Below are 7,233 nucleotides of genomic sequence, written 5' to 3'. Positions count from 1 at the left end.
GCGCAGGAAGTCGCGCATCTGCCTTGAATCAGATTGACGTAATTATGTATAATTGCTAAAGATGATTGATATACAATTTTTAATGTTTACAAAGAGTTTCAAACGTTTACACCCTTATTCAAAAATATTTTACACAATTCGAATTACATTCATTTGTTGATTCTATAAGTAAATGATTATTTTACGACATTTGCCATAAGCGCATGGCGAGTAAACAAAAACCGTAACGTGTTGTGATGTTGATGACTTTCCTGACTTGCCGGTTAGGCTGGCTTTGTTCATTTGAAGCTTCGTTTTTCATTAAAAAAAATTAAGTTCAGCAAGTACAAACATCGTCATAAACTACGGCCAAATGTAGGACCCCCTGTCTCTCATTATCGATACGATTGTAGAGCGGATTCTGGACAGTGTCCTGAGACAATAAGTTCGTTGATGTTTCTGATGGAGAGGATTTGTAAGGAAAGATCTTTTTCTGAATAATGTCTGTTACGTTGCCTTTTCGTCTTAAAGATGAACTATGCATGATGCTAAATGAACATAAAAGTGTTAGTAAATGAAAGAGAAAACAAGAGCCCGGAATGCCAGGACCTAACAGATGCCAAAGCTTGAAATTTCTGATGTGATATCAACACTATTCAGTATTTCATTTGGAACAGGTAACCATATTTAGATTTTTTGTTTTAGGCTAAATGTTGCATTTTAATATTCATTATGTTTTATTATTATTGTTGAATATATTTCATTTAATGCATCTTTAGGTCTGTGTAAAAATGTTAAAGATTTGGATGCAATTGCAATATAGGTTGTAAATGTTAAACAAAATACCTTATTAGAGTAGCCCAGTTAATTTATAAGCATACTTAATTCTCAAAGAATATTCAACCAAGCTTAAATATAAAGCCATGCAAATAAACTTGGCTATTTACCTGCTTAGAGATGAATCACCAGCAATGTTGAAACAGGCTGATCACTTTATTTTTAAATACATGTATATGTATTTTGTGCTAGCTTCATTCAATCATTGATAAAATTTTCCTATATAGCAATGAAATTAAACTAGCAAACTTCTTTAAAGATTTTACATGTGTGTTGTTGGTAATTCCCCTGTGTTACCAACATGTAATCATTAGAATCAAGTATGGCAGTATGCTATCTTATAAGTCATATACCGTATAATCCATATTAACCGCCCCTGCCCCATAAGCGCCCCCTTGGGTCTTTTTCAGTTGTTAGGAAATAAGCCCCCCCCCCCCCTGTAAAGTGATTAAAATCAACAAGAATCGTATCAAAATATTGAAGAAAGTGAAAATTCAACTTATCTATTATCCAATATTTCAATGGTAATGAATAATTTAGCATAATTTGGGTGGATTATTTTTAGCTCACCCGAGCTGAAGGCTCAAGTGAGCTTTTCTGATCACATTTTGTCTGTAGTCCGTCTGTCTGTCTGTCTGTAAACTTTTCACATTTTCGACTTCTTCTCAAGAACCGCTGGGCCAATTTCAACCAAACTTGCCACAAAGTATCTTTGAGTGAAGGGGATTCAAGTTTGTTCAAATGAAGGGCCATGCCCTCATTCAAGGGGAGATAATTGGGAATTAATAAAAATTTGGTGACATTTTTTAAAAATCTTCTCTAGAACCACTGTGCCAGGAAAGATGAAACTTATAAGGAAGCATTCTCAGGTAGTGTAGTTTCAAGTTAGTTCAAATCATGACCCCTGGGGGTAGGGCGGGGCCATGATGGCTGACCAAAGTTTTACATAGAAATATATAGGAAAATTCTTTAAAAATCTTCTTCTCAAGAACCACTGTGCCAGGAAAGATGAAACTTATATGGAAGCATCCATAGGTAGTGTGAATTCAAGTTTGTCCAAATCATGACCCCCGGGGGTTACCCGGTAGAGCAAGGCCACACAATGGCCGACCAAAATTTTACATAGAAATATATAGGAAAATTCTTTAAAAATCTTCTTCTCAAGAAAAACAAAGTCATAATTGATCATATTTATATGGAAGCATCCTCAGGTAGTGTAGATTCAAATTTGTTCAAATCAAGACCCCCGGGGGTAGGGCGGGGCCACAATGGCCGACCAAAGTTTTACATAGGAATATATAGGAAAATTCTTTAAAAATCTTCTTTTCATTAACCACTGTGCCAGGAAAGATGAAACTTATATGGAAGCATCCTCAGGTAGTGTAGATTCAAGTTTGTTCAAATAATGACCCCCGGGGGTAGGGCGGGGCAACAATGGCCGACCAAAATTTTACATAGAAATATATAGGAAAATTCTTTAAAAATCTTCTTCTCAAGAATAACAAGGCCATAATTGATCATATTTATATGGAAGTATCCTACGGTAGTGTAGATTAAAGTTTGTTCAAATCATGACCCCCAGGAGTAGTGTGGGGCCAAAATAGCTAACCAAAGTTTTACATCGAAATATATAAGAAAATTCTTTGAAAATCTTCTTCTCAAGAATAGCAAAGCCATGATTGGTCATGGGACTACTTTTGGATTTAAACTTTTCAATAATAAACCAATTTCCTAGCCACAGTGCTCAGGTGAGCGATGTGGCCCATGGGCCTCTTGTTATTTTAAATATCATAAATAGAGTACCAAAAAAACGCCCCCTTTTTACAATAGACGACTTTCACATTTACAAAAGTTATTCCCCTTTGCGGGGTCAATCTGGGGTCAACCGGCGTAAGACACTGTTTTCCCTATAAAACCTTAACAACTTTCTGGGTCAGTATCTCGGTATTAGAATCTGTATGAATATTTTCATTGCGTTTTTCATATTGCCCCGTATTCTGGCAATACAGGTGCAGATCGAAATTTTCAGATTACGTTTGAAGATTAAAAATATTAACAGGTAACTTACAAAGGACAAAGTGGGAAAAATGAGCGTTACGCCGACAACGGGAGATAACTCTTAGGAATGTGAAATTCGTCTATTTTCTAAGCGCCCGGGGCGGTTTATAGGGATTATACGGTATTTGAACCCTTGAATCATTTGTTTTAATGCAAAAAGTTGTTAAATTATTAGTTATGTATCATTCATAATTGTTTCCTCCAAAAAAGATAATAATAAGTTGCCTTCATCTTTTACAGTACATGCACTAACGGCTTTAAAAAATTAACAACTCAAAACTGAATCACACTGATAATACTATTTCATTCAAATTTAAGATGCATGTAGGACATGTATGTAGATAACAATACTCAAATGTATTTTGCATTTCAAATTAAATGTTTAATTTTTTTACCACAGAAAAAATCTGCAGACTGAGATACTTGTACTGAGGAAATACCTGCTGTTGAAGAAAAAACCAAAGACTTGTTTAGGTATGTTTTTGAAGTCTTTTAAAATGAAAACTTCACTCATGACTTTTTCAAAAGGGAGATAAATGTTAAAAGTCATTCTCCTATTCTTTGTACACTGACAATGCTGATTAATCATATGCTTTATTAGGGTGTGAATATTATACGAGGGTCGTTAGAAAAGTTCGCGGACACATTGAATTACGGAAAATCTATTGTGTACTGTGAAGTATGACCTATGTCTGAATAAATTCCTACATTTTGTTTATTGGTATGTAAAAAATCAGGTCCATATAATAAAATCTTGAAAATTTATAACGATTTTTACTTTGGGGTCATGGGATTCACGGAGCAATCACGGATTCACGTAAGGTGACGTGACAACCAGATTTCAACCGGTTAAGCTTTGTCGCAGTTCTATAAATCTTTCATTTCTTCAGATTTTTCTTATCTTTTTTTCTACTTTAAAATTGAACATCTATTTCAAGACATGTTACTTTTCTTCTATATAATGTCTTTTGTACTGATTCGGATATTATTGAGATCTTTAAAAAAGTCTATGCAATTAATCGATCAGGTATGGAAACTATGCAATTTAACCATATAGGCGCAACGCAACGTCCATGCGATACGGGGGTATTGAAGTATCGATGGAGTTAATCATTCAAAATGTTAATCCTTCCATTCTTATGAAGATACAACCATTTGAAAACTTGTCTTTTGTAGGTGTTGGAAATTCCCGGCAGCATCTTGAACATTTTAATCTCTTTTTAGACATTTTCCAGTCTGCATACATAATTTTTACGTAGTGCAGTGCTCCATGACGCTCAATGACGTTCCGATTTTTGGCTGTGTTTTTAAGCGTTGATCAGTAAGAAACGGCTATAAAACAGTCATATACCCTCCAGTATAGTTCAAAATTTCTCCCAGTGACGTTTCATGAATACTTCAGCGGTAGGTAAAATATCATAAAACTCTTTGCCGTACAATTGTGCAATTTTTAATTTTAATAAAGAGTCTTTGTGATGTAAACGTGCAAAAATGTAGCATGCTCCGTGAAGCAAGTTTTATCAAAATAAAAAAGCTGTATTTTTTTCAATAATCATCGGAGAGTACCAAATTCTTGTATATTTATTGGAAAAAAAGGTTAAGATTTTATCTTGAAAGTTTGACCGGTTTCGTGGAAATAGCGCGCTCACAACAGAACTTGTCCGCGAACTTTTCTAACACCCCTTGTACAATTATAGCCTTTTGATGAGGTCAATCCCTCGATATATAGACCTTAGAGAAAGCATATCGACCGAACACGAAGTGCGAGGTCGATATGCTTTCTCTAAGGTCTATATATCGAGGGATTGTACCGAATTAAAAGGCTACAATTGTTTTATTATTTTTTTATCAGTTAATAAGAAATGTCTTAAAATCCTTCTTTATAATACGCAGTACCTCCTCATACAATGCATTGTTATGTCATTGCATTATGACGTCACAGTAATGAAAACCAGCATCAGTATCTGTTTTTAGAAACATCCAGTCTATAAAGACTATTGTGACGTCAGCACTATTGTTTCTTCACAGAAGAACGTTTCCAATTTTAGAAACAGCAGGTTTATAAATTTTTAAAATAGAAACATCCAGTCTGTAACACTTTTTATACTTGATCATGTGATCCAGTTTGAGCCAATGAGATAGTTGGAACAATAAAGAATAATAATAATAATTTTTATTAAACCCCCCGCAAACGAAGTTTAGGGGGGTATATTGGAATCACCATGTCCGTCTGTCCGTCTGTCTGTCTGTCCGTCTGTATGTCTGTCTGTCTGTCTGTAGACGAGATTTTGTCCGGACGATTTCTCAAAAACTATTGGAAGGATTTGCCTGAAAATTTATACACATATTATTCACCATATGAAGGTGTGCACCTGCTATTTTCATCTTGATTGGATGATTGTTTTGAATTTTACAGGTGTTTTTTTTTTATTTTTATTTTGTGGTCTTGTGCAGACTGTTTCTCACAAACTATTGCAAGGATTGATCTGAAAATTTGCACACTTATTATTCACCATATGAAGGTATGCACCTGGAATTTTCAACTTTATTTGTTTATTTTTCTGCATTTTACAGGTTTTACTTTTTATTTAAATTGACTTGTTCATTTTGGGCTCATTTATAAGGTATGAGAGATAGAATCTAGAATATCTGTACAAAAATGTGAACTACCGGGTAGTACAGCTTACAACAACTCATTAAAACTAAAAAAAAGGAAACATCATCAAGTGTTAAAAACAGTTTTTACATTACACAGAAGATATTCATTTGTCTCTTGGGAATAATGACTGGACAAGCATCCAGTTAAAGATAAATTAATGAGTTTGATGTTGGAGGTTGTTAAGGCATATCTCTTATCAAGCGTGTGTGTGTTATCAAATCTCCAGGGAATAAGGCACAAGAATTAAAGATCTCTCTACTCTTATTCTCTTAATTGTAATTTATTGTCTGTCAAAGCAATTCATTACTGGATGACCAGTTTTTTATTTTCAAAATGAATTTGATATATCAAGATTAATTTGATTTTGTATAATGATTTTTTTTCAACAATTAGTTTGCAGAGTGTCATGACACATAATTGCAATAAATTTTTTTAATGCAGAAATAAAAAAATGTTACGATTGAATTACAATGTATTAATTAGTATTGATGTTTCATTTGGTTGCACTTTTGTTTCACTCATTAAGAAACATAATGAGCACTTATATTTTACTGCAAATTGTTGTAAGTAAATAGTGAACACCTCTAAATCCATAAAGTATTTTTGAATTGGCACCTTCTCTGAAAAACCCAGCGGGGGGTATTTGTCCCTATTGGACAGTTCTAGTTTTGATTCTTTCAGTTTATTCATATATTTTTTTATGCGCCCCAATCGATAGATCAGAGGCGTATATTGTTTTTGTCCTGTCTGTTTATCTGTTTGTCTGTCTGTTGTCAACTTTAACCTTAGCCATAACTTTTAACAGATAGAGACTTCATATTTGGTATGCATACTCCACTAATTAAGTTTTCAAAAGACACCAAGGTAAATGACCCTTAGTTTGACCTTGACTGTGACCCTTAAGCTAAAAATAGCTTTTCAAATCTTTGTTGTGTCTGGGCGCATAGTGGTTTTTTTTTATTTTACCTTTGCTAACAAAATGCAAAAAAATGTGTACACTTGATATTGATTGATTGAATGTTATTTATTTATCTGAATATCACATAGTTTTTTTTTGTGTATTTCAGGTAGAAACAACAATATGCAGATAGTTCAAATTGCTGCATCTATTGGAGCACCCATCATCATCAGGAATTTTTCTTGAATTTCCAGTAATTCCAAAAATGCACCTTGCAGGCATAGATTGATTGTTGTAGCTTACCACATGTTACAAGATTATTTAACCCTGATGAGAAGTCACAAGATGCAGTGAATGACACTTGGGAGCAATGAGGAGTGAGGGTTTTTTAGTGTGCCAATATCTGCTGTTCCAACCTTTACTCTCTCAACCAAAAGACCTACAACTTTACAGAACCAAAAGACCTACAACTTTACAGCACCAGAATATATGATTTGCCCCTGGGAAAATTTTTACAAACTTTTCATATGTAACAATATTGCAAGTTTATAGTGTTGTTCTACATGTAAACAGCATGTACATCATTTTTTAGATATACAGATGTGATGAAATAATTAGGAACTCTAGTTAGTTTTACCCCACATGTATATATGTTATATCTCATAAAAAAAAACTAGTTAAAAAAATAAAAGTGTGTATATAAGCTTTAAGGTAACAGCTAATACATGTAGCTATTTAAAATGATTGAGTGAAATCATTATAAACAAACATATAAAAGTAAAATATTTTTGTATATTAAATT

General features: G+C 33.6%; 1 long non-coding RNA gene across 1 annotated transcript; it reads left to right on the top strand.

Moving 5' to 3' along the window:
* Positions 1-231: 231 nt before the first annotated feature.
* On the top strand, positions 232-6,863 carry LOC134272757 (uncharacterized). The gene is made up of 4 exons (XR_009993281.1): positions 232-428; positions 465-656; positions 3,275-3,348; positions 6,601-6,863. It is a non-coding gene; the product is annotated as an uncharacterized LOC134272757 (long non-coding RNA).
* Positions 6,864-7,233: the final 370 nt, after the last annotated feature.

This window comes from Saccostrea cucullata, unplaced genomic scaffold (assembly GCF_032062105.1).
Source record: "Saccostrea cucullata isolate Sc308-1 unplaced genomic scaffold, CSIRO_AGI_Scuc_v1 ctg8452, whole genome shotgun sequence".
Lineage (NCBI taxonomy): Eukaryota > Metazoa > Mollusca > Bivalvia > Ostreida > Ostreidae > Saccostrea > Saccostrea cuccullata.
Note: the sequence above shows the minus strand (reverse complement) of the source record. Positions and strands in the feature narration are given on the sequence as shown.